Here is a 26,106-nt window from a genome sequence, read left to right as displayed (position 1 = left end):
AATACTATTGCACAACCAACCCACTCACACACACACAGCACTCACATGGCCGCTAACACTGTGACCTCTGCTTCTGCTTGGATACAGATGTGTCCTCATAAATCTTGTCTCCATACACCATGCAGCAGGAAATGCCTGACGTGAGTCAACTGGTAGCATTGCTAATGTCGGGTGCCTGTTTTTGATGAAAATGTATCTTATTTGCATTGCTAGGATTCACAAGCAGCTTCTCCTGATTAAAATGATATGTGGCATGCCTATATACTGTGTGTGATTGTGGCTGTATCTGCATACGAAATGCTACACACAGAATATAGGCATGCCGCATATTATTTTAATCAGCAGAAGCTGCTTGTGCCCCTAGGCATACCAGATGCCCTAGGCAATTGCATAGTTTGCCTATACCTATGACCGGCTCTGACACCAGGGACAAAATTGTAGAGCTGCACAAGGCTGGGATGAGCTACTCAACAATAGGCAAGCAGCTTGGTGAGAAGAGATCAACTGTTGGTGCAATTATTAAAAAAATGGAAGAAATACATCACTGACAATCTCCCTCGACCTGGGGCTCCATGCAAGATCTCACCTCATGGGGTTTCAATGATCTTGAGAATGGTGAGGAATCAGCCCAGAACTACATGGGGGGACCTGGTCAATGACCTCAAGAGAGCTTTGTGACCACAGTCACAAAGGTTACCATTAGTAACACATTACGTCGTCATGGATTGAAATCCTGCAGCGCCCGTAGGTCCCCCTGCTTAAGCCAGCATATGTCCAGGCCCATCTAAACTGCCAGTGATCATCTGGATGATCCAGAGGAGGATTGGGAGAATGTAATGTGGTCAGATGAGAGCAAAATCAAACTTTTTGGTATAAACTCCACTCGCCGTGTTTGGAGGGAGAAGAATGATGAATGGCATCCCAAGAACACCATACCCACTGTTAAGCATGGTGGTGGAAACATCATGCTTTGGGGCTGCTTTTCTGCAAAGGGGACAGGACGACTGATCCGTATTAAGGAGAGTATGAATGGGGCCATGTATCGTGAGATTTCGGGCAAAAACCTCCTTCCCTCAGTAAGAGCATTGAAGATGGAACATGGCTGGGTCTTTCAGCATGGCAATGACCCCAAACACAGGAACAAAGGGTGCAGGTGCACCATACACCATTAAAATTATTATAACCATGATATAATATTTGAGATTCTTGGCATATATTGGCCAGTATATGAGCCTGCCCACCTGCTTCACGGTGACCTCATCGGACAGGTCCCTAACACTATAGGGGTTCACCTCCAGGACGCAGAGCACCCACAGACCACCCCAGCCAAATGACCCCAAACACACCACCCGGACAACTAAGGAGTGGCTCCGTAAGAAGCATATCAAGGTCCTGGAGTAGCCTAGCCAGTCTCCAGACCTCAACCCAATAGAAAATCTGTGGAGGGAGTTGAAAGTCCATGTTGCCCGGCGACATCCCCAAAACATGACAGTTCTAGAGAAGATCTGCATGGAAGAGTGGGCCAGAATACCTGCTACAGTGTGTGCAAACCTGGTCAAGAACTACAGGAAACGTTTGACTTCTGTAATTGCCAACCGAAGTTATATTACAAAGTATTGAGTTAAACTTTTTGATTGTCCAAATATTTATTTTCCACAAGAATATACAAATAAATTGTTTAAAAATCATACAATGTGATTTCCTGTTTTTTTTTTCAGATTCTGTCTCTCACAGTTGAAGTGGAAATTACAGACCTCTCTCATCTTTTTAAGTGGGTCAACTTGCACAATCGGTGGCTGTCCAAATACTTTTTTGCCCCACTGTATGAGTGGTGGTTCTAAAACTGTCAGTGAGGCATCTTCTGCCTATTATGATGATGCAAGAACTCTCCACACTGAGTCTAAAAGAGGTGTCAAAAAGAATGATAATCACTAAGGCAGTAGAACAAACTGTGTATTCAGAACAGTCAGGGAGCCTAGGGGAGTCCACGTTAGCTATATGTGAGTCTAAAATTTTTCATACTGTCCTCATAGAGAAGCCTCTTTTACCTCCGTCTACCATTTCTGCACCATCTGCACATGTATGTAACAGTACAAGTAAGGATAGTGATGAGGACATAATCGAAATTGAGGATGCGTGTGGGTGTGAGATCCCAAGGACAATTCCATCTTACACCACTTTTCTTTTCTGTCACTGCTCATTCCACCAGCGAGAGAGATAAAAGCAGGCTCCAAAGAGTGGTAAGGTCAGCTGAGAAGATCATCGGAGCGGACCTTCCCCCTGTCCATGATCTGTATCTGCCCAGAGCCAAAAAACGGGCAACTAGAATAGTTAAGGACCCGCTTCACCCTAGCCATGGCACGCTCAACCTGCTGCCTTCTGGCAGATGATACAGGGCCATCCCCACCAGATCCAACAGAAGCCTCAAAAGCTTCTTTCCTCAAGCAGTCCACCTGTTGAACTCCTGACCAACCGACCCCTGGTAGACCGCCCAGTCGCTCTACTGTATTCTCTGCACATAATGATCACTCTGTTCCCTATGGTTCTCTATCTGAAGACTGCACATGTCCCCCCTTCCTTGTTTACTTGTTCCCTTGTGTCTGCTGCACTGTAAACCGAAAACAAATTCCTAGTATACGCAAGTATACCTGGCCAATAAAGCTGATTCTGATGTTTCTTAGATGTGCTATAAACTGCCATGTGTTTGTTCCACTGCTCTCTAGCTTAGTAACCAGTCAACTTGCTTCAGCCTTTGGCCTAAACTGGATGAAAATCAAATTGTGAGCTGGTCAAAATTGACTAGAAATTAATGTTATTATAGTTGATAATACTGTAGGAACAAAAAAAGGCTAACTTATTTGATTTTAGCCTTTTTCGTCAATGTTTGAAAAAAATCAAAACCAGTCAGCATTTTGGCAACACCAGAATCGGAGGTCGAATAAGAACCAAAACCATCAAAAATGATCCAGCGCACATATCTAATAAATATACACTATATGTATATATAATTATGTATATATATATATATATATATATATATACACACATTGGAAATATTGTTTTCCTTGTCATCTCCTGAAAATGCTATCACATGCTGACTTCAGAGAGATAACATATGCTTAGTTGCAGATCTTTTGTTATATTCCAACCACACTGCAGAATAGAATACATTGTCGCTGTTGTTGTCCACTATAAATTCAGTGGACTACTGGATTTATATATACAATATGGATTATTAATCTTTACATGTATTGCTGGAAGTTTGCACATCTGTGAACGGCCTGTACTGCTGAAAAATGTGATTTCTGTGACATTTCACTGCAACTTCTCACTAGTCACAACTCAAGAGCTGTTCAGCAAATAGCTATTTCTAAGTCACAGGAGACTGATCAAATCAAGCTATTCGGAGGGCACATGGAGGGGGACCATTCCTTTTTATTTAAATTTAGACCATAACTCCGATCACTTGAAGACGAAAAATAAAAAATGTATGCATTTACAAATATTTTTATTTGATTTTTAGAATAACCATTTCTTCTTACTTAAAATTTTTTGATTTTCTGTACTGTATTTTCCCATTAAATGAGAATAAAAAAAATATATATAAGATAACAGCTAGCATAATATTCACCAAATGTCTTGTACGCTGAATTTCTATTTTAACTTTACGAAAATGTGTTTAGATTTAGACTTCTAATATGTACAGGCAAAGGCACCGTATACTGTGGTTTCACATTTCTTTCAAGTGAATCTTTAATCACTATCGAAAAGATGTAAAATCTTTCAGATAGTTAAAGCAGTGTTCTGTGCTGAGGGGATAGAAAAGAAAGATACATGTAACAGCATGCATACCAAATTATTTAGTGAAGATACCTTGTAGGAAATCTATGCTAGATAATAATTAGGGATGTATGAATCGTTTTCAGTCCAATCCATCTGAGTGATTACAAAACTGGGACAAATGATACACTATATCTACATATATGCTATTTGAGCAGTTTGTTGAAAATTGGTTATAGGTTACATTATACTGTACAACGAAAATTGTCAAACATTATCTATGACTGCATCTATTACCACTCAAAGAAAAATTACAGAAGACAAAATGCTAATGTGTCGTGAATTTAAATGACAAACTTTTTTTTAGTGTAAACGTGTCATAGTTTTGATTGCTGGACATACACTATACAAATATCTGGCAGATAAACTGACTTATCTGGCTGGTTGGAATGAAAATCTGATAATGGATGAGTGCAAATGACAATTGACCATTTGCTCCCAAACACTAGAAAACTGACAAAAAATGGCATTCAGACAGATTGTCCAAATCCGTGATTTACCCAATTTATCTGAACAAAAGGTTTTGTCCATTTTCCAGTGTTTGGGAGTTTGGACTGTCCTTTGTTCTCATCCATTACCAGATTTTCATTGCAACCAGCCAGATCTGTCAGATTATCTGACAGATAACTGTATCGTGTATTCCCAGCCTTAGTTACGATTCTTCTGCATAAAATCCACATCCTTTACATGTGTTTGTCCCCCTCTGTGACATTTGCATTTTGACATTCATTTGGAATATGTTGTTGTTACCTAACAGTGGGCAAAACATAACTGGCCCATATATTAGACATTATACCATCCGGGCTGGATTTGGGTGACCGGCGGATTAGATCTGCCCCTCCACTACACATAAACACCAATTTTCATGGGTTTTTATAAAAGAGGGCATGGTCACACATCCATGATTATACCACGCCCCCAGCTTTTCCGGGATCCAGGCAATCTCTCTATAGCCCTGGGAGTAATCACTACATGCTTGAACAGTGCAGGATAGATACCAGTAGTGAGAGAGAGATTACAGATTTTAGGTAAGGTTGGGGTGAGCATAGGAGACAGAGCTTTACTTACTTGTAAGGGTACAGGTTCATGAAGAGAAGTAGTAGAGTAGTAGGATGAGAAGAGTGTTGATACAGTACTTCATCTACATTTGTGGGATCAAATGAAGAGAAGGTGCCAGGGGGTTCCGGTAGGGAATTGAGGCGGTCACTGGCCTAGGAAGAGTATACCAGATTATCCCGGATCTTATCAATTGTCCGTGAAGTAGGAAGCAAGATCTTGGTTGGTGGGTTGGGTGAGGAAAGGTTGAGAATTGATTTAAATGCATTAAGAAGTGATTTAAATGCAGTGGCATAATTATACATTTTATATTCCAAGTGCTGCATATTGTAATATACATTATGATCATGATTTTTATTTTTCATGTTAGGTACTGTACTTGTAATATAAGGTATCCTTTGCACTCCCCACCTACCATAAAAAAAGAAATCCTGTAGTGCATAAAACAAAAAGAAAAAGGGGAGGGGCTGCCCTGTGCCAGGCAATTTGGGAGAGATTATCCCACCATTATCTGTGGTGATGACTTGTCACTATCATTACATGTCATGGGCACTCAACTGGGCCCAGTCACACACATTACTATGCATGAACCCTAACCCATCACATCACCAGCTCTTTGTGTCCACACCACAACCCTCATGGAGATGCTACCTCACAGCGACCCACTGCAGATGCCACCTCGCAGCAACCTACTTATATGTTTTACTGTATGTATGTAGTAATCGGGAGAGGGCCCTCTGCCTTTATAGTACTAAGAGGGAAACACTTAAGGTTAGGGTATTAGGATTAGTTAAAGTGTTTGGATTAGCATATAATTCATAGGGTTTTAGGGTTGGTGTGGGGTTTTGCAGTTTGTATTAGGGTTAGAGGTTAAGGGTTAGGGTTAAGATAGGGTTAGGATTAAGGTAGGGATGCTCTGCATCCTGGATTTGCTGATATAAATATCTTTGTGCAGATTCAGGCCCAGAGTATAACGTTCAGTGTGTATGCACTATATCGTTGAACGCTATATCATCAATCGCCGGCAATTCCACGCCACGTACTGTGTACCTGCCTTAACTATAATCAATCAATCAATCAAAAGAAATAGTTGGAGCAATTTCAGCCTACTGTATTTAAGAAGGATTGTGGTCATGATACACAAACCAGCACAATATAATTATTCCTGTCGCCAATGTATAAAAAATAGTGCTTTATTTAAAAAAAAGTAAAATGCTGGCTTTAATAGCATATTTTACTTTTTTTTTTTACCTTTTTGGACGAAAGTGGGCAAAGGTGGTTTATATTGTATATGTGCAGATTCATGCATTATTGGCTAGCAAAGCAGTAAGACTACTTTTCCCTCTACCAGCCGACATCAGTGGAGAAGCAAATGTCAATTTGTGCAAATAAATGTGAGCAAAATAATACATACAGGGCTGTTTGGCGCCCCCCTGCAAATTAGAAATTTGCGCCCTCCCATACTTTACAAAGGGACAGCACACATAATATCCCCTGTAGTAGGGATGCTTACACACAAAACACCCTCTGTACCAGTGACGCTTACACACGTAACACCCCCTGTACCAGTGATGATTAAACACGTAACACTCCCTGTAGCAGTGACAATTAAACACATAATGCCCCCTGTAGCAGTGCTGGTTACACACATAACGCCCCCTGTAGCAGTGACGACTAAACACGTAACGCCCCCTGTACCAGTGATGCTTACACACCTAACACCCCCTGTACCAGTGATGATTAAACACGTAACGCTCCCTGTAGCAGTGACAATTAAACACGTAACGCCCCCTGTAGCGGTGCCGCTTACACACGTAACGCCCCCTGTAGCAGTGACGACTAAACATGTAACGCCCCCTGTACCAGTGCTGCTTACACACATAACGCCCCCTGTAGCAGTGCCGCTTACACACATAACGCCCCCTGTAGCAGTGCCGCTTACACACATAACGCCCCCTGTAGCAGTGACGACTAAACACGTAACGCCCCCTGTAGCAGTGCTGCTTACACACATAACGCCCCCTGTAGCAGTGCCGCTTACACACATAACGCCCCCTGTAGCAGTGACAATTAAACACATAACGCCCCCTGTAGCAGTGCTGCTTACACATGTAACGCTCCCTGTAGCAGTGACGACTAAACACGTAACGCTCCCTGTACCAGTGCTGCTTACACACATAACGCCCCCTGTAGCAGTGCTGCTTACACACATAACGTCCCCTGTAGCAGTGCCGCTTACACACATAACGACCCCTGTAGCAGTGACGACTAAACACGTAACGCCCCCTGTACCAGTGCCGGTTATACATGTAACGCACCCTGTACCAGTGATGATTAAACACATGTAACGCCCCTTGTAGCAGTGACGATTAAACACGTAACACCCCCTGTACCAGTGCTGCTTACACATGTAACGCCGGGCACCAGCACCTGGAGACGCACACATCTTATAAAGGTATGACATTGTTAACTGCTCTTAATGCGTTGTACTCACCTTTTTGCATGTATGTCATAACGTCCTAAAGAAAAGGTCTGCGGGCTTAGAAATGTTGACGGGCATGAAGAATCACTAAACTTTATTTTTTCTTTAACCATTGGAGTGCCGCCTCTATTCTTACTTGTAAGAATCAAGCAACTATATATATATATATATATATATATATATATACCGCAACTACCACCTAGGTGGAAGGTGCACTCACGCCCAGAAATCAGTCTCTGAAATTACTTGTAGGTTCAATTTATTTTAATCAGGTTCACTGTTGATGCCGTTTTTCATCGACGTTTCGGTCCATATAAGGACCTTTATCAAGATTGGCACTTAAAACACCTAAACAATCGGAAACAATTAAAATCAATATATACAAAAAACCAGATTATCAACACCAACACCACCAGTGCCTCCCAGGCCCTAAAGACTGTCACCAAGTAGCATAAAGATACTTTAATGGAAAGAAAAACTCAATCCATGTGCCTCCACCCTCAGAGCTCACCTCACACAGAGTAGATACTTCATCTTAACAACTAATTACCTGGACAACACACTAGGTCATACTGAAGTGATGGATTGCTTCTTCAACACATTGAAGATGCTATAATAATAAAAATTATGGCCTATTAGATAAACTTCCAGATCATTGAATAGTGTAAGACCAACACCTGGGGCCACCCAATAAGCATCATACCTGATAGTTTATTAAAACAACGAATGGCAGCTGAGGGCTCAATGCATATTTCCAACACTAGATCTGCAATTGAAAGGTAAGGAAAAAATAAACACCAACCATAATCCTATGTCAGAGGGTAGCTGCAAGGGAACCATACTCACTGTTCAAGTGTCCAGAGCCAAATGAGAGCTGCATAATGTTCAGCCTCAGCTGACAGCTATTTAAGAGTCAGCCACAGGATGTGTCACTTAAGGTGATTAGCAATTACTAGACAACGCTGCAGAAAAACAACTGCTCAAAAAACGAAACCAGACCCGCTGGACAAGTACTATACAGCCTAGGGATCAGGCTGTATAAGTATCGCTATCATAGGCAAGCTAAAAATAAGAGAAAGTTTGTAATTACTGGGGCAAACGCTGGAGACGCGACTTCCGCGTTCCACCGGCAGGAAGTCCCTGCGTTCCACTCGGCGGAAGTGCCGCTGCTCGGCACGTGAACGAACCGAATCGTAGTAATATACATGTATGTAGCTAGATAAGAAGTGCTAACAATGGGCAACATTCGCCAGGGTCAAAAACTCAGCTCTAAAGTCCACACGTAACCTATTAGGAATGAGTGGATCATAACTAGGATCAGCTTTACCGGAAGTGACATCATTACCTATGCTAGGCTTACCAATGGAGTGGGAAGGCTGTCAATCACCAAAACGTCATATATACAATTCTGACAACAATTAGAAAGTAAGAGAGCCCAGGAGCCAATGATCTCACTCACCCTATATATCAGAACCAACATACATCTTGTCAATGGAATATATTAAATACTACACTAATGTACTAGTATGACAAAAATAGTATTAATAATAATAAATAGACAAAGGCGCGGGGGGTGGTGAGATCATTAGGCTCAATGAGCCCTCGTGACATGTCAAGGACCTGGGTTGGCTCCGGGAAACATACAAACATACACAAAACACATATATAGATGCCCTTAATTTCCTATTCACTATACATAGAAAAAACATGCTAGACAGCACATCAGAAATAATAATAATGAAAAATAAATTGTTAAATATGAACACAAATTCAGACCCACACATTATGTAATCGTCATGCCAAAGTACCCTACGTCCTATATACGCAAGACATCATGAAGAAAATCCAACATCCAAAAAAAAAATAAAAAAAAATTGGAGTTTAAAGAAAAATGTTAAGAGGGTTGGCCTCATTGAGGCCCCTAGGTGACACCGTACTGAGTTTGTGTATCCAGAAACTTTCCCTCTGTTTAAGCAGTAAGGTACGATCACCTCCACTTAAAGGCGGAGGTACCCAATCAATAAGCTGACATTTCAAAGCAGATACTTGGTGTCTAGCTGACACAAACTGTCGTGCTACCGGTTTATCAGAGGAGCCCACGTTAAGGGCCGTATGAATAGATGACCGATGGTTAGCCATCCGGTCACGAAAAGGACGCGTCGTCAACCCGACGTAGCATAACCCACAGGGACATTTTAGAAGGTAAATTACATGGTCCAATCGACAGTGTAGGTGGTACCTGATGGAAATCTTCCTCCCTGTATGGGGGTGATACAAGATGGAACCAGTAATCATGGATCTGCACGTAGTGCACCCCCCACAAGAAAAACTGCCGGGTTTGGCCTGCATAAGCCGAATATGAGACTTATTCTGTTCGGGGAATGTCGTGGGTCTCATTAACAATTGTTTTAAATTAGCCCCCCGTTTATATGCCACCATGGGAGCTGGTGTTTTTAGGAAAGGCAAATTATTGTCGGTTGCTACTATTGGCCAATGTTTCCGTAAGGCTTTTCTAGTTGCATCTGCAGAACTATCAAATTGAGTAGAACAAATCATACGATTATTACGAATAGCATTTCTAACCTGTTGTCCGTTATGGATGCTATTAGCTTTATTGAGGCAACGTGTGAGGACACCTCTGGAATACCCTCGCTCAAGAAAACGAGAGGTAATTTCAGTGCATTGCTGGTCTTTGAGTGTTGGGTTGGAATTGATCCTGATTGCTCTGAGATACTGAGATATAGGCAATCCCTCTTTAAGGGCTGGGGGATGGTGACTATTTGCATGCAGCGTCAAATTACGATCTGTAGGTTTACGGAACATAGTGGTGTCCAGTCGATCACCAGTTCTGGTGATGTTGACATCCAAAAAGTTAATATTAGTGGCCGACACGGAGTATGTAAACTTGATGGGACTGTCCAATGCATTCAATTGGTTCACCATGTCAAGGAATTCAGATTCTGTGCCTTCCCAAAGTAAAAAAACGTCATCTATGAACCGTTTAAAGAAGGAGATCTTATGCCCATATCTTGGCAACAAATGAGTGTTTTCGTAATGCGCCATAAACAAATTTGCGTAGGCAGGGGCCAAGTTGGACCCCATCGCCGTTCCAGCAATTTGAAGAAAGTAATCATTTTTATACATAAAATGGTTACAAGTCAGAACCAATGAGGTCAATTCCAACACAAACTCGGAGGGGTAATCTTTGCAAGGAGAGCTGGAAAGAAACTTACGTATAACTTCCATACCTTGATGGTGTGGTATGACAGTATAGAGGGAACCTACATCCATAGTTGCCAAGAGGGTATGTTCACTAAGCTTGTCAAACTTACGTAGATGAGTGAGGAAATCCCCAGTATCCCTTAAGTAACTGTCAGTTTTTAATACCAAAGGCTGTAAAATGCTGTCAACAAAGATAGCAATAGGCTGTAACAGGGAGCCTTCCGCGGCAATAATGGGTCTACCGGGAGGGCGTATTAATGTTTTATGAATCTTAGGCAGTGTGTACAGGATCGGACACCTTGGTGAATTAATGGTCAGATAATTTAGTAAGTCCTCACTAATGTACCCTTGCTCAAAACCTAACTTCAGATATTGATCGATCTTAGATTTGATCTTGGGAACCGGGTTAGTAGCCAACTTTTGGTAGGTCGTGATATCTGATAATTGTCGGTTGATCTCAATGCCATAATCAGTCCAATCTTGGACGACTATGGCTCCTCCCTTATCCGCAGGGCGGATTACTATATTTGAGGAATCTCTTAATGTTTTTAATGCTTTCCTTTCGGCAGCGGAAAGGTTGTCAAACATTTTTTTGGGGGGCGAGATCTCAGAGTCCTTTTGGACTAACCGAAGGTAGGTTTTGATGCTGGGGTTAGAAGATGGAGGATCAAATGTCGACTTAGGCCTAAATTCTGATTTCTCTTTATCAGTGGGTTTATTAGCAAAGAACTCTCGCAGACGGAGGGAACGACCAAATTTATACTGATCTATTGTTCTTTTAAAGGAATTGGTTCTACATGTGGGAACGAAAGATAAACCACGTGCAAGAAGTTTGGTTTCAGCTGTACTCAACTCTATACTAGATAGGTTAAAAACATTGCTGCTTATTGTCTCCTCCTCCCTCTTCTCCTGGTACCCCCCTCTCCTCGGGTGCGGTCTGTGCCGCTTCTTAGTACCCTGGAGCGGGTGGAGGAAGTCTCCCCTCCTTGATCTAAAAAGTCTATGAGTCACTATTTCCCTCATAGTAATCAGTATCGGAGGTGGAGGCGGAAGAAACAAAATCATGAGCGAACGGTTTAGCCCTTCGTCTAATGTATTGTCTATTCTGACGTTCACCAATGTTATTCCCAAGTAACCAGCGATATACTGTATGGGTTTGGTAATCGTTGGTTACAGTAGACAATTTCTTCCGTTTGAAGGAAATCAGATCACGCTTGTAGTTGTCAACCTGAGTCTGTAATCGTTCGATCCAATTTTGGGTCTTATCATTCTGCAGCACGGTGGTGTGGGGCTTGATGGTAATATCTACTTCAGTTGATAATTTTTTCAACTCAATGCCAACTTCCTCGACCACCAAGGTCATGAGGTCAAGTGAACATTTGTTCAATACTCCACACCACCGGCTGCAGAAGACAGGGTTGTTTCTACCCAATGTTGGAACATTGGAGATACGGAAACCTCGGGGGATTTGCTTTCTCCTGAGGTATTCCGACAAAAATTGACCATGTAAGGTCAAATCAACCTCTCTTTGTTTGTGTTTTAACACTTTGTAAAACAAATCCACAGGAGTTTCGGCTGGTAGGGCCTCAAACTCTAATTTATCGAACAATAATCTTTCAGTGTCCTCATCAGTGAAAGAAACTATACCAGTCTCAGCTTGGGCCAATAGGCCATCATCCAACAAATATACCCCACTTTGAGTCATACCACTATTTGATTAAAAATATGAGCAAAAGATTATTGTTAAGCATATAACATACTAGACACTACAATACAGAAAAAACAGACAAAACACATAAGAATCCCGGTTGTAATGGTGGTAATGGGTGAAGAAGTCCAATCCGGTACGTTGGATGGGTGTCAGGAAGTAAGAACTGCAAATAGTAGTTCAAACAAAAATATCCTTGGAAAGTCCTGCACTCTCATCAATACACAGTAATGACGGCGGGAGCTCCTAATGACCAAATAGGCCACCAATATACCGCAACTACCACCTAGGTGGTACGCCCTCCCGGTAGACCCATTATTGCCGCGGAAGGCTCCCTGTTACAGCCTATTGCTATCTTTGTTGACAGCATTTTACAGCCTTTGGTATTAAAAACTGACAGTTACTTAAGGGATACTGGGGATTTCCTCACTCATCTACGTAAGTTTGACAAGCTTAGTGAACATACCCTCTTGGCAAATGGATCGAACGATTACAGACTCAGGTTGACAACTACAAGCGTGATCTGATTTCCTTCAAACGGAAGAAATTGTCTACTGTAACCAACGATTACCAAACCCATACAGTATATCGCTGGTTACTTGGGAATAACATTGGTGAACGTCAGAATAGACAATACATTAGGCGAAGGGCTAAACCGTTCGCTCATGATTTTGTTTCTTCCGCCTCCACCTCCGATACTGATTACTATGAGGGAAATAGTGACTCTACCCGTTTTTTAGATCAAGGAGGGGAGACTTCCTCCATCCGCTCCAGGGTACTAAGAAGCGGCACAGAACGCACCCGAGGAGAGGGGGGTACCAGGAGAAGAGGGAGGAGGAGACAATAAGCAGCAATGTTTTTAACCTATCTAGTATAGAGTTGAGTACAGCTGAAACCAAACTTCTTGCACGTGGTTTATCTTTCGTTCCCACATGTAGAACCAATTCCTTTAAAAGAACAATAGATCAGTATAAATTTGGTCGTTCCCTCCGTCTGCGAGAGTTCTTTGCTAATAAACCCACTGATAAAGAAAAATCAGAATTTAGGCCTAAGTCGACATTTGATCCTCCATCTTCTAACCCCAGCATCAAAACCTACCTTCGGTTTGTCCAAAAGGACTCTGAGATCTCGCCCCCCCAAAAAATGTTTGACAACCTTTCCGCTGCCGAAAGGAAAGCATTAAAAACATTAAGAGATTCCTCAAATATAGTAATCCGCCCTGCGGATAAGGGAGGAGCCATAGTCGTCCAAGATTGGACTGATTATGACATTGAGATCAACCGACAATTATCAGATATCACGACCTACCAAAAGTTGGCTACTAACCCGGTTCCCAAGATCAAATCTAAGATCGATCAATATCTGAAGTTAGGTTTTGAGCAAGGGTACATTAGTGAGGACTTACTAAATTATCTGACCATTAATTCACCAAGGTGTCCGATCCTGTACACACTGCCTAAGATTCATAAAACATTAATACGCCCTCCCGGTAGACCCATTATTGCCGCGGAAGGCTCCCTGTTACAGCCTATTGCTATCTTTGTTGACAGCATTTTACAGCCTTTGGTATTAAAAACTGACAGTTACTTAAGGGACACTGGGGATTTCCTCACTCATCTACGTAAGTTTGACAAGCTTAGTGAACATACCCTCTTGGCAACTATGGATGTAGGTTCCCTCTATACTGTCATACCACACCATCAAGGTATGGAAGTTATACGTAAGTTTCTTTCCAGCTCTCCTTGCAAAGATTACCCCTCCGAGTTTGTGTTGGAATTGACCTCATTGGTTCTGACTTGTAACCATTTTATGTATAAAAATGATTACTTTCTTCAAATTGCTGGAACGGCGATGGGGTCCAACTTGGCCCCTGCCTACGCAAATTTGTTTATGGCGCATTACGAAAACACTCATTTGTTGCCAAGATATGGGCATAAGATCTCCTTCTTTAAACGGTTCATAGATGACGTTTTTTTACTTTGGGAAGGCACAGAATCTGAATTCCTTGACATGGTGAACCAATTGAATGCATTGGACAGTCCCATCAAGTTTACATACTCCGTGTCGGCCACTAATATTAACTTTTTGGATGTCAACATCACCAGAACTGGTGATCGACTGGACACCACTATGTTCCATAAACCTACAGATCGTAATTTGACGCTGCATGCAAATAGTCACCATCCCCCAGCCCTTAAAGAGGGATTGCCTATATCTCAGTATCTCAGAGCAATCAGGATCAATTCCAACCCAACACTCAAAGACCAGCAATGCACTGAAATTACCTCTCGTTTTATTGAGCGAGGGTATTCCAGAGGTGTCCTCACACGTTGCCTCAATAAAGCTAACAGCATCCATAACGGACAACAGGTTAGAAATGCTATTCGTAATAATCGTATGATTTGTTCTACTCAATTTGATAGTTCTGCAGATGCAACTAGAAAAGCCTTACGGAAACATTGGCCAATAGTAGCAACCGACAATAATTTGCCTTTCCTAAAAACACCAGCTCCCATGGTGGCATATAAACGGGGGGCTAATTTAAAACAATTGTTAATGAGACCCACGACATTCCCCGAACAGAATAAGTCTCATATTTGGCTTATGCAGGCCAAACCCGGCAGTTTTTCTTGTGGGGGGTGCACTACGTGCAGATCCATGATTACTGGTTCCATCTTGTATCACCCCCATACAGGGAGGAAGATTTCCATCAGGTACCACCTACACTGTCGATTGGACCATGTAATTTACCTTCTAAAATGTCCCTGTGGGTTATGCTACGTCGGGTTGACGACGCGTCCTTTTCGTGACCGGATGGCTAACCATCGGTCATCTATTCATACGGCCCTTAACGTGGGCTCCTCTGATAAACCGGTAGCACGACATTTTGTGTCAGCTAGACACCAAGTATCTGCTTTGAAATGTCAGCTTATTGATTGGGTACCTCCGCCTTTAAGTGGAGGTGATCGTACCTTACTGCTTAAACAGAGGGAAAGTTTCTGGATACACAAACTCAGTACGGTGTCACCTAGGGGCCTCAATGAGGCCAACCCTCTTAACATTTTTCTTTAAACTCCAATTTTTTTTTGGATGTTGGATTTTCTTCATGATGTCTTGCGTATATAGGACCGAGGGTACTTTGGCATGACGATTACATAATGTGTGGGTCTGAATTTGTGTTCATATTTAACAATTTATTTTTCATTATTATTATTTCTGATGTGCTGTCTAGCATGTTTTTTCTATGTATAGTGAATAGGAAATTAAGGGCATCTATATATGTGTTTTGTGTATGTTTGTATGTTTCCCGGAGCCAACCCAGGTCCTTGACATGTCACGAGGGCTCATTGAGCCTAATGATCTCACCACCCCCGCGCCTTTGTCTATTTATTATTATTAATACTATTTTTGTCATACTAGTACATTAGTGTAGTATTTAATATATTCCATTGACAAGATGTATGTTGGTTCTGATATATAGGGTGAGTGAGATCATTGGCTCCTGGGCTCTCTTACTTTCTAATTGTTGTCAGAATTGTATATATGACGTTTTGGTGATTGACAGCCTTCCCACTCCATTGGTAAGCCTAGCATAGGTAATGATGTCACTTCCGGTAAAGCTGATCCTAGTTATGATCCACTCGTTCCTAATAGGTTACGTGTGGACTTTAGAGCTGAGTTTTTGACCCTGGCGAATGTTGCCCATTGTTAGCACTTCTTATCTAGCTACATACATGTATATTACTACGATTCGGTTCGTTCACGCGTCGAGCAGCGGCACTTCCGCCGAGTGGAACGCAGGGACTTCCTGCCGGTGGAACGCGGAAGTCGCGTCTCCGGCGTTTGCCCCAGTAATTACAAACTTTCTCTTATTTTTAGCTTGCCTATGATAGCGATACTTATACAGCCTGATCCCTAGGCTGTATAGTACTTGTCCAGCGGGTCTGGTTTCGTTTTTTGAGCAGTTGTTTTTCTGCAGCGTTGTCTAGTAATTGCTAATCACCTTAAGTGACACATCCTGTGGCTGACTCTTAAATAGCTGTCAGCTGAGGCTGAACATTATGCAGCTCTCATTTGGCTCTGGACACTTGAACAGTGAGTATGGTTCCCTTGCAGCTACCCTCTGACATAGGATTATGGTTGGTGTTTATTTTTTCCTTACCTTTCAATTGCAGATCTAGTGTTGGAAATATGCATTGAGCCCTCAGCTGCCATTCGTTGTTTTAATAAACTATCAGGTATGATGCTTATTGGGTGGCCCCAGGTGTTGGTCTTACACTATTCAATGATCTGGAAGTTTATCTAATAGGCCATAATTTTTATTATTATAGCATCTTCAATGTGTTGAAGAAGCAATCCATCACTTCAGTATGACCTAGTGTGTTGTCCAGGTAATTAGTTGTTAAGATGAAGTATCTACTCTGTGTGAGGTGAGCTCTGAGGGTGGAGGCGTCTCTAAATCACACATGGATTGAGTTTTTCTTTCCATTAAAGTATCTTTATGCTACTTGGTGACAGTCTTTAGAGCCTGGGAGGCACTGGTGGTGTTGGTGTTGATAATCTGGTTTTTTGTATATATTGATTTTAATTGTTTCCGATTGTTTAGGTGTTTTAAGTGCCAATCTTGATAAAGGTCCTTATATGGACCGAAACGTTGATGAAAAACGGCATCAACAGTGAACCTGATTAAAATAAATTGAACCTACAAGTGATTTCAGAGACTGATTTCTGGGCGTGAGTGCACCTTCCACCTAGGTGGTAGTTGCGGTATATTGGTGGCCTATTTGGTCATTAGGAGCACCCGCCGTCGTTACTGTGTATTGATGAGAGTGCAGGACTTTCCAAGGATATATATATATATATATATATATATATATATATATATATATTTATTTATATACTGTACATACATTACACACATACGTACACAGTCACACATATATACAGTATACACAGATACTGTATACACATACACACACTCACTCTATTTCCAGATACTTACCAAAGGAAGTCTGGCTGGCCGTAGCTGTAGCAGCTCATCCTACTGCTGCAGCCTGGTCCCGTCTAGCTCCGCCCCTTATTCCCATCTAGCTCCGCCCCCTTTGTATTTCACACGGCCACTGAACTGTCACACAGGGGAGGGGAGGGGGAGAGGAGGCTTTGTGCTGCCGGCGCATCTGCATATCATAGAGCGTGACAGCAGCCGGCAGCAGCAGCTCAGCACAGGGATGCAGAGCAGGGAGAGCGCCTCTCCAGTCTGGCGCCTACCTGCACTGCATCCATTTGCTGAGCGGCAAGCGCCGCGTCTGAATACATAAAAGCATATACAATAAATCTAAAAAGAATACTGCTGTGCAGGGGCATTTCAACAGTGTGGGGGGCCCGTGTGCAAATCCGGGTGGGCCCCCTCCTCTGTACGGCGCTGTAATGCAACTGTGTGAGAGTGAATACATTTTGACAGTTGATACAACAAGTAGCTGAAGAAACAAGTAATTTTAATACAAGCATTAAAAATATCAACAATACATATATGAAATGCATAAATGAATTCACAATGGACCGGACACAGCATCCTGGCCAGCGGTAATATGCCGCCCCTGTGTTATGGTGGGGAACCCAACTTGATTGATTCTAACCATAACCAACCCGGACTAGTGGCTGCCTAAAGTCACAACCTGGGGGGAGTGTGCACTGGCTGGGGGAGGAGGGGGATTGGATTTATGTGTGTATGTATGGAGACAGTATGTATATATGGATGTATATATGTGTGTATGTATGGAGATAGTATGTATATATATATGTGTGTATGTATAGAGGCAGTGTATGGATGTATGTATGTGTGTATGCATAGAGACAGTATATGGATGTATATATGTGTATATTATAGGTGTGCTGCTAAGTACCGCCCTCCAGCGGCTGGCGCTCTAGGCAGCTGCCTAAAGCTGCCTAATGGTAGCGCCGGCCCTGCCCCTGTTACTGCCTTCTGCAGTCATCCTTTGCCTCCCATTGCCTTCCTTTGTCACCCTCCACCTCTCTATGTTAACATCTGCATCCCCCTACCTTACTCTGTCACACTCTGCCTCTTCCTGTCACCCATTGCCATGTGGTCTATTGTGAACTCAGTGGGGGTACTGCACGCCAGTGGGGGTGGAAGAGTGTGGGTCCTAGACTGTTTTACTTAGCGCATTGGTGAGGCACTCAGGGTCCACCTGGTTTGGATGTAGACTAAGGCTTCTTCTATCAGCGCAGTGGTGCTTAGTCTCTAAGGGGGGATGTGCCGGCTTGGGTCCCGTGAGACCTGTCACCTCCTCACCTTTCTCTGTGCCTTATCTTCCCTTTTCCTGTTGCCCATTCTGCCTTTACCTAGCTTCCGGTCAAGGGTTTGCGTCACGTGACTGAACGCGATGTGCGGCAAAGTCAGTGACTGTAGCTCGGTTTCTCCTGGTGTGGGTATGATTGCTTTTCTTTGTGTCCTCCAACGTGTTTCATTCCATCAAGATCTTCTTCAAATGTCCATTTCCCTGCCACCAATGATGGGACCAATGCACTTTTGATTGATTGGACCAATCAACACTGATCCATGCCCCAAGAAGACCAGTAAACCCCATATACTGTATACTGAATTCAACATGGCAATGCACACTGCTGTTTCCAGAAGAAAATCCTGACAGTAAGCACCAGACCATCACGTATGGCACCTGGAGAGACTATCTGCCACACCAATCTCTCTTTTTTCTGTTTATATATCTGTACTACTGTTCTTGACAATTTGTGCATACACACTTCTTTGCAGGTTGAATATTGAGGATATCGACCACACTGTACTGTATATATTGTTTGACACACTGTACCATATATTGTCTTACACACTGTATACTTGTGAACTGGAAATATTTAAGTAAAGTGTTTTACACCATTGACCTCTCAGTCACAGAGCGCAACGATCCATTTTATTGTACTTCATTGAATCCGTGTGGGCTAAAGACATAGCCATTCTTCGCTGCAGCACTCCCAAACAACAGCGACTCTTGGTGCGCAAACACCTGCCTACTATTCTATTGTACTTGGGTTGAGGTGGAGGAGGGGGGCCCATATAAAATTCTTGCACCTGGGCTCACAACTCAAAAGTTTTGCTACTGTAGCAAACAGTCACAGAGAGGAATATTGAATACTTGCTATGAAATGGAATCACTGTAGCAGGGTCCCTGCTGAAAAGCCTGTAGCCAGAAGAAATTATAATCTTCAGATTAGAGGTGTAGACACTGGGAGTTTCCGGGTCTGACAATAAAAAGACAGTCTACTGGAAAAGAGGAGATATAAAGCCCCTAAATATATTAGCTTAAAAGATTGAACCACATTTAGCATAAAGAGTAAGTACTTTAACTGATTTATAACGTACAGTATGGTATTAATATCAATTTTATCACCCATTAGTGGATTGACCTTATTTCTTCTACAGTATATATCTGACTCTCGTTAAAACATGTGTCCAAATATTTAATTGAAACCAATCTTATTTAGCAAGCTGTTTAAAAAAGTTTTGAGCTTTTATGCAAGCATAATACTCAAAGCATGATATGGCCCAATAATTATTTACTATTATTTTTCATTATTATGACTTTTTTCTCTTGTACATTGCTCAATATCTCATGACATGGTGTCATCAGTAGTCAGCGCAGAAGAGATCAGAACCCTAATAATAGATTTTTGACAGTTTGTTCCCCTTACCTGTCCAAGATATGTCATCACTGCTTCATAGCAACAAAGCAGACAGAAGGAAAATGCCAATTCCTGAGTTTGAGGTACAGACCTTCTCTAGTTTGACATTTCAGCAGAAAAGCAGTTTATGAGATGCATAATTTTTCATCAGGGGACCCAGCTGCCACCTTCATAGAAGCATTCACTTCCTTAAATGACAAGGCAAGGTCAAAGGTGTATTACTTAATTCAATACGATATAATATGTACAGTACTGCCTTTAAAAACTATGTGCTAATCTAAGTAATGTATTCGTACAAATATATTTATAATCAGTGTTAGAATGAAACACATGAATTCCTTACTTAGAAATAATCATTTATAATCGGTATCAATTTCAATTTTAAAACACCAGCGTGGCCTATTTTTCTAAGATATTATATAAGACACAACTTATTTAATATGCAGATTCAATTAAATTAAATTAACTAAAAAAGGAAATTTAATGTTGTACTTAACCCCTTCATAATGGTATATTTAAAGGATTTTTATGATAAAAACAATTTCACTTAAATCAATCATATCTTTTTGTTTCTTGGTCATTATTTAGGGCAAGGTGGCAAAAAGTTAAGCACTTTGAATCAGTAAAAATCTGCAAAAAAAATCAGAAAATTGTTTCCGGGTATTTCTTAGAATGACTATAATATTTTTTTATTCTTAGCTTATTGCCTCATCCTAGGCAAACATTTGCATCACAACCTAGTCAGATACACTGGCTGTGTAAGTGTTGGTATATTTATAAAATAATGTTTGGATTAATGGAACATCCTGATGGTTGATTGGTTGATTGATTGATTGATTAAATACAATTATTATTAATATTATTATTATTATTATTATTATTACTACTACTACTACTACGAATAATAATAAATGGAACATTTAGAAATATTACGGCAGTACGGATGGTATAATGGTTAGCATTACTGCCTCACAGCACTGAGGTCATGGGTTCGATTCCCACCATGGCTCTAACTGTGTGGAGTTTGTATATTCTCCCCGTATTTGCGTGGGTTTCCTCCGGGTACTCCGGTTTCCTCCCACAATCCAAAAATATACTGGTAGGTTACCGTATATACTCGAGTATAAGCCGACTTTTTCAGCACTTTTTTTTGTGCTGAAAAAGCCACCTCGGCTTATACTCGAGTCAGTGACAGGCAGAGGCAGAGCAGTGTGAAGGAGGGACACGAAGCGCACAGCGCGCGGCTCTCCTGTGTCCCTCCTGCATCTCCGGCGGCAGCAGCGGCGGTTCTATTACAGGAAGTACCCGTTCGTGACCTCTGATCACGAACCGGCACTTCCTTTAATAGACCTGCCGCGGCCGCCGAAGATGCAGGAGGGACACAGGAGAGGCGCGTGCTGTGCGCTTCGTGTCCCTCCAGAAGACAGCGCGGGATCGACGGAGGGGTAAGTAACAACACTGTGGGGCATACCTGGCACTTGGGGAGGGAGCATATCTGGCAGCATGATGGGGTATATGTGGCAGCATGAGGGGACGTATCTGGCAGCATGAGGGGACATATCTGGCAGCATGAGGGGGCATATGTGGCATCATGAGGGGACATATCTGGCAGCATGAGGGGACATATCTGGCAGCATGAGGGGGCATATCTGGCAGCATGAGGGGGCATATGTGGCAGCATGAGGGGGCATATGTGGCAGCATGAGGGGACATATCTGGCAGCATGAGGGGACATATCTGGCAGCATGAGGGGGCATATCTGGCAGCATGAGGGGGCATATGTGGCATCATGAGGGGACATATCTGGCAGCATGAGGGGACGTATCTGGCAGCATGAGGGGACATATCTGGCAGCATGAGGGGGCATATGTGGCAGCATGAGGGGGCATATGTGGCAGCATGAGGGGACATATCTGGCAGCATGAGGGGGCATATGTGGCAGCATGAGGGGCATATGTGGCAGCATGAGGGGCATATGTGGCAGCATGAGGGTCATATGTGGCAGCATGAGGGACATATGTGGCAGCATGAGGGCATATCTGGCACATCAGGCACTGTGGGGCATATCTGGCACTGGGGGCATATCTGGCAGTGTGGGGGCATATCTGGCAGTGTGGGGGCATATCTGGCAGTGTGGGGGCATATCTGGCAGTGTGGGGGCATATCTGGCAGTATGAGGGCATATCTGGCAGTATGAGGGCATATCTGGCACTGAGGGCTGTGTACGGCTAGAGCTGCATTTCCCACCCTAGGCTTATACTCGAGTCAATAAGTTTTCCCAGGTTTTTGTGGTAGAATTAGGTGCCTCGGCTTATATTCGGGTCGACTTATACTCGAGTATATACGGTAATTGGCTCCCTACAAAATTAACCCTAGCGTGAATGTGTGTGTGTGTACATGTGGTAGGGAATATAGATTGTAAGCTCCACTGGGGCAGGGACTGATGTGAATGGCCAAAAATATTCTCTGTAAAGCGCTGCGGAATATGTGTGCATTATATAAATAACTGGTAATAAATAAATAAATAATAAAATAATTATTTATTTCTGGTGTTATTATTACACTTTACAGAATAGTTTTTGTTACTTTTAGAAACCATGGCAAATTCTTATACATTACAAAGAGCAATTTAACATGGACTTAATTTTAACAATAATTTAATTTGACCAATGAGGAGCAGTATATACCTATTGGTCACCCATGGAAGTTTAGAGATGAGTGAATTGCCTGTGTTTTGCTTCTCTGTGCTATTTATTGTCATTTGCAGTTATCCGTTTTATTCAAAGTAGTCTATTTCAGCCGCCAATATTTCATTTGTAGTAACTGAAACTTTGTTGAGTCTTCTTGCTCATATCTATGAATGTGTCTGTCACTGAGAGCTGTAATAGCTAGTAATGAAAGTGAAAATACTTCCCGCAGTTATAGTTATTATTATTATTACCATTATTTATATAGCGTACACATATTCTGCAGCGCTGTACAGAGAATATTTGCCCATTCACATCATTCCCTGCCCCAGTGGAGCTTACAATCTATATTCCCTACCAAAAGTACATGCACACACATTCACGCTAGGGTTAATGTTTGTTGGAAGCCAATTAACCTACCAGTATATTTTTGGATTGTGGGAGGAAACCGGAGTACCCGGAGGAAACCCACGCAAGTACGGGGAGAATATACAAACTCTGCACAGTTGGGGCCGTGGTGGGAATCGAACCTATGACCTCGCTGCTGTGAGGCAGTAATGCTAACTATTACACTTTCCGTACTGCCTTAAAGTAATGTACTGCCTATAGTTATACATTACTTTACTTTGCTTCTCAATAACGATGTATAATAAAGCCAATTTATCACTGTGATTCAAATACCTAAAGAGTTGTTTTAAATATTATATACTTTATGTTCTAATACATTTTAATGATTAGTCCAAACGGAAGTCTGATCAATAGTGTTGAAATAGTACAGACATGAGGAAATCTAATTAAAAGGTTTTCAATCAGCAATTTTGAAAGCTCAATTCACTCTACTTGTTCATTATGCAGTAGTGTATAGTCTGTGCCTTTAAAGTACAAGTACATGAAATACAATTGCTGTTTCATCATGGCTTTCTGTTTAATTGTTTAGCTCAATCGTTCTCAAGCAGGCTGCAAGTTGCAGGAGCAACACCATTTTTTCAGTGAGTAGCTGGACTGCAGTACAGTATATTGGATTAATTAAACAGGGCTTGCAGGGAAGTGAATTCTCAGTACTGTCAAGATTTCAATTTTATATTAAATATTTTTTAAAGGCCAGACCCTTAAATCTCTGGGGCTGCACCAAGCAGTGAGCTGTGAATTTAACCATAGGCTAACTGCTAATGATAAGGAAAAGAGCCCAGGTTGAGGCAGTGTAATACAGTTATAGGATTAGGCCATCAATCACTCTGTTCCCAGAGGAATAGGCAAAACAAGACAAAACAGAGAAAAGGGAAATTAGGAAAGGAATGCCTGACTGGAATGCGATTCTATACCATCCTTATCATTTAGCCGGCTTGCATCTCACAAGCATCATAATGAGATGCCAAGGATTTTATGTCTTTAGAGCCAAAGACTATTTGCATAATCTAGAAATACAGTAAAAAGCCTTCAATAAGAAGAACAACCACACATTGTGATAAATGGCAGATATAATATAGTCACATCATTATTTAGACTTTAATAATTGTTCCATTTTCAGTATATCACCTGCACATGTACACATTTATATAGAACGCCTACGTGTCCGGTGCTTGATCATTGAATATTTACTGTATGAGCCTTGAGGGGAACTTATCCACAGTCTTGTTATGTAGAATCAGACATCTTACTGAACATGGAGAGTAGAGGTTTCAACTTGAGTTATAAAATAAAATGCAGCATATTTTTATTTTTAAATCACAGCTCTGGCAAAATATATAAATGTATATATGTATTGCATTTACCAGAAGTGTCTATGCTTTAGAAAGAACTGCCTATTGTACAATTCATTAAATAATGCAACCTCTTTCACCTTACTCCTGATTGGGTAGGACACAATACTGCTCGCTGACTGCAATCAGCTATGCCAGTACATCTTGTGCAGCAATATTTCTCACAGTTCTTCCTTCTGACTTGCCATGAGACTGCTTCTGTCTGCAGTTATGATTCACCAGCTGATTTGTGTGCCAGTCCTATGACCAGAACGACACCTGTCCTCTGTTCCAAAGATTCCCATAATAATACAAACCCAAATAAATGGCACAACATGCCTTGGAGAGAACATGGCTACAGACTTGTATTAATTTTCCAACCTTAATTTTAAATAGAGAAGATTATGAAGCCAACAAGTGCCCCCAAAGGATCACAGATTCTGTTCATGGCTACTACTTAAAGCCAGGAGTTCCAGTTTATTAGCAAACCAAAAGTGTACACTAATGGACAAAACCATGTGCACTGCAGGTGGGGAAGATGTAACATGTGCAGAGAGAGTTAGATTTGGGTGGGTTATATTGTTTCTGTGCAGGGTAAATACGGTATCCGTTCACATGGTCGACCATGTTATGGTCGACAGTCATTAGGTCGACCACTATTGGTCGACATTGACATGGTCGACACATGAAAATGGTCGACACATGAAAGGTCCGACACATTAAAAGGTCGACATGAGTTTTTTAACTATTTTTCTTTTGGTGAACTTTGCCATACATTACGATCCACATGGACTACGATTGGAACGGTAAAGTGTGCCGAGCGAAGCGGTAGCTGAGCGAAGGCACCATGCCCGAAGCATGGTGAGCGAAGCGAGCCATGCGAGGGGACGCGATGCACTAATTGGGGTTCCCAGTCACTTTACGCAAAAAACGACACCAAAAAAAGTTAAAAAACTCATGTCGACCTTTTCATATGTCGAACTTTCATGTGTTGACCATTTTCATGTGTCGACCATGTGTCCATGTCGACCATGTCAATGTCGACCAATAGTGGTCGACCTAATGACTGTCGACCATTCACACCGGAACCGGTAAATACTGGCTGCTTTATTTTTACACTGCTATTTAGATGTCAGTTTGAACATACCCCACCCAAATCTAACTCTCTCTGCACATGTTACATCTGCCCCACCTGCAGCGCAGCCTGGTTTTGCCCATCAGTGTGCTTTTTTTGGTTTGCTAACAAACATGAATAAGGCCCCATGTCCCAAGAAATGTTGAGACCCAACTGCACAAATTGAAAAAGGTATCCAGTGAATACAGCCAGAGATAAGGACAGGTAGCCAGGGTAAACGTAGCCAAGGTCAGACAGTAGCAGACAATGGGTCCACCACACGACCCTGATATTTCTTATATCAGTCAGGAACAATACAAAATACTCAAGACTCCCACTCTCCAAATTTTGACTGCCAGTGACCACCAAATACAGGGGCATAATTTATTACATACAAGATACCATGCATAATAAAGTCCCATTTGAGCTTTCATTTCTGAAAATGAAAACCCAAACAAAGTTTTATCATGCCATAAGTAGAGCAGAACAAAGGCCTCAGCTATGGGTGGTAAGGAATAACAGAGTATACACACCTTCTG

At 42.0% G+C, this 26,106-nt stretch overlaps 1 protein-coding gene and 2 long non-coding RNA genes across 5 annotated transcripts in view; 2 read left to right on the top strand and 1 right to left on the bottom strand.

Annotated features, from left to right (window-relative positions):
• DPYD (dihydropyrimidine dehydrogenase) overlaps window positions 1-26,106 on the top strand; it is a 1,751,827-nt gene that overhangs the window by 1,264,664 nt on the left and 461,057 nt on the right. The window lies entirely within an intron of this gene.
• Window positions 7,646-8,251, bottom strand: LOC134956824 (uncharacterized). Of its 2 annotated transcripts, XR_010186211.1 has the most exons (4): window positions 8,225-8,251; window positions 8,082-8,144; window positions 7,929-7,988; window positions 7,646-7,726 (listed from the first exon to the last, which is right to left on the bottom strand). It is a non-coding gene; the product is annotated as an uncharacterized LOC134956824 (long non-coding RNA). The 2 variants fall into 2 exon arrangements; XR_010186210.1 differs by lacking the exon at window positions 7,646-7,726 and having other exon boundaries at window positions 7,875-7,988.
• Window positions 16,377-16,929, top strand: LOC134956823 (uncharacterized). Of its 2 annotated transcripts, XR_010186209.1 has the most exons (4): window positions 16,377-16,403; window positions 16,484-16,546; window positions 16,640-16,699; window positions 16,915-16,929. It is a non-coding gene; the product is annotated as an uncharacterized LOC134956823 (long non-coding RNA). The 2 variants fall into 2 exon arrangements; XR_010186208.1 differs by lacking the exon at window positions 16,915-16,929 and having other exon boundaries at window positions 16,640-16,820.

The sequence above is a fragment of the Pseudophryne corroboree genome, chromosome 9 (genome assembly GCF_028390025.1).
Source record: "Pseudophryne corroboree isolate aPseCor3 chromosome 9, aPseCor3.hap2, whole genome shotgun sequence".
Lineage (NCBI taxonomy): Eukaryota > Metazoa > Chordata > Amphibia > Anura > Myobatrachidae > Pseudophryne > Pseudophryne corroboree.
The sequence above is the reverse complement of the archived record's forward strand: the minus strand, read 5'-3'. Positions and strand labels throughout refer to the sequence as shown.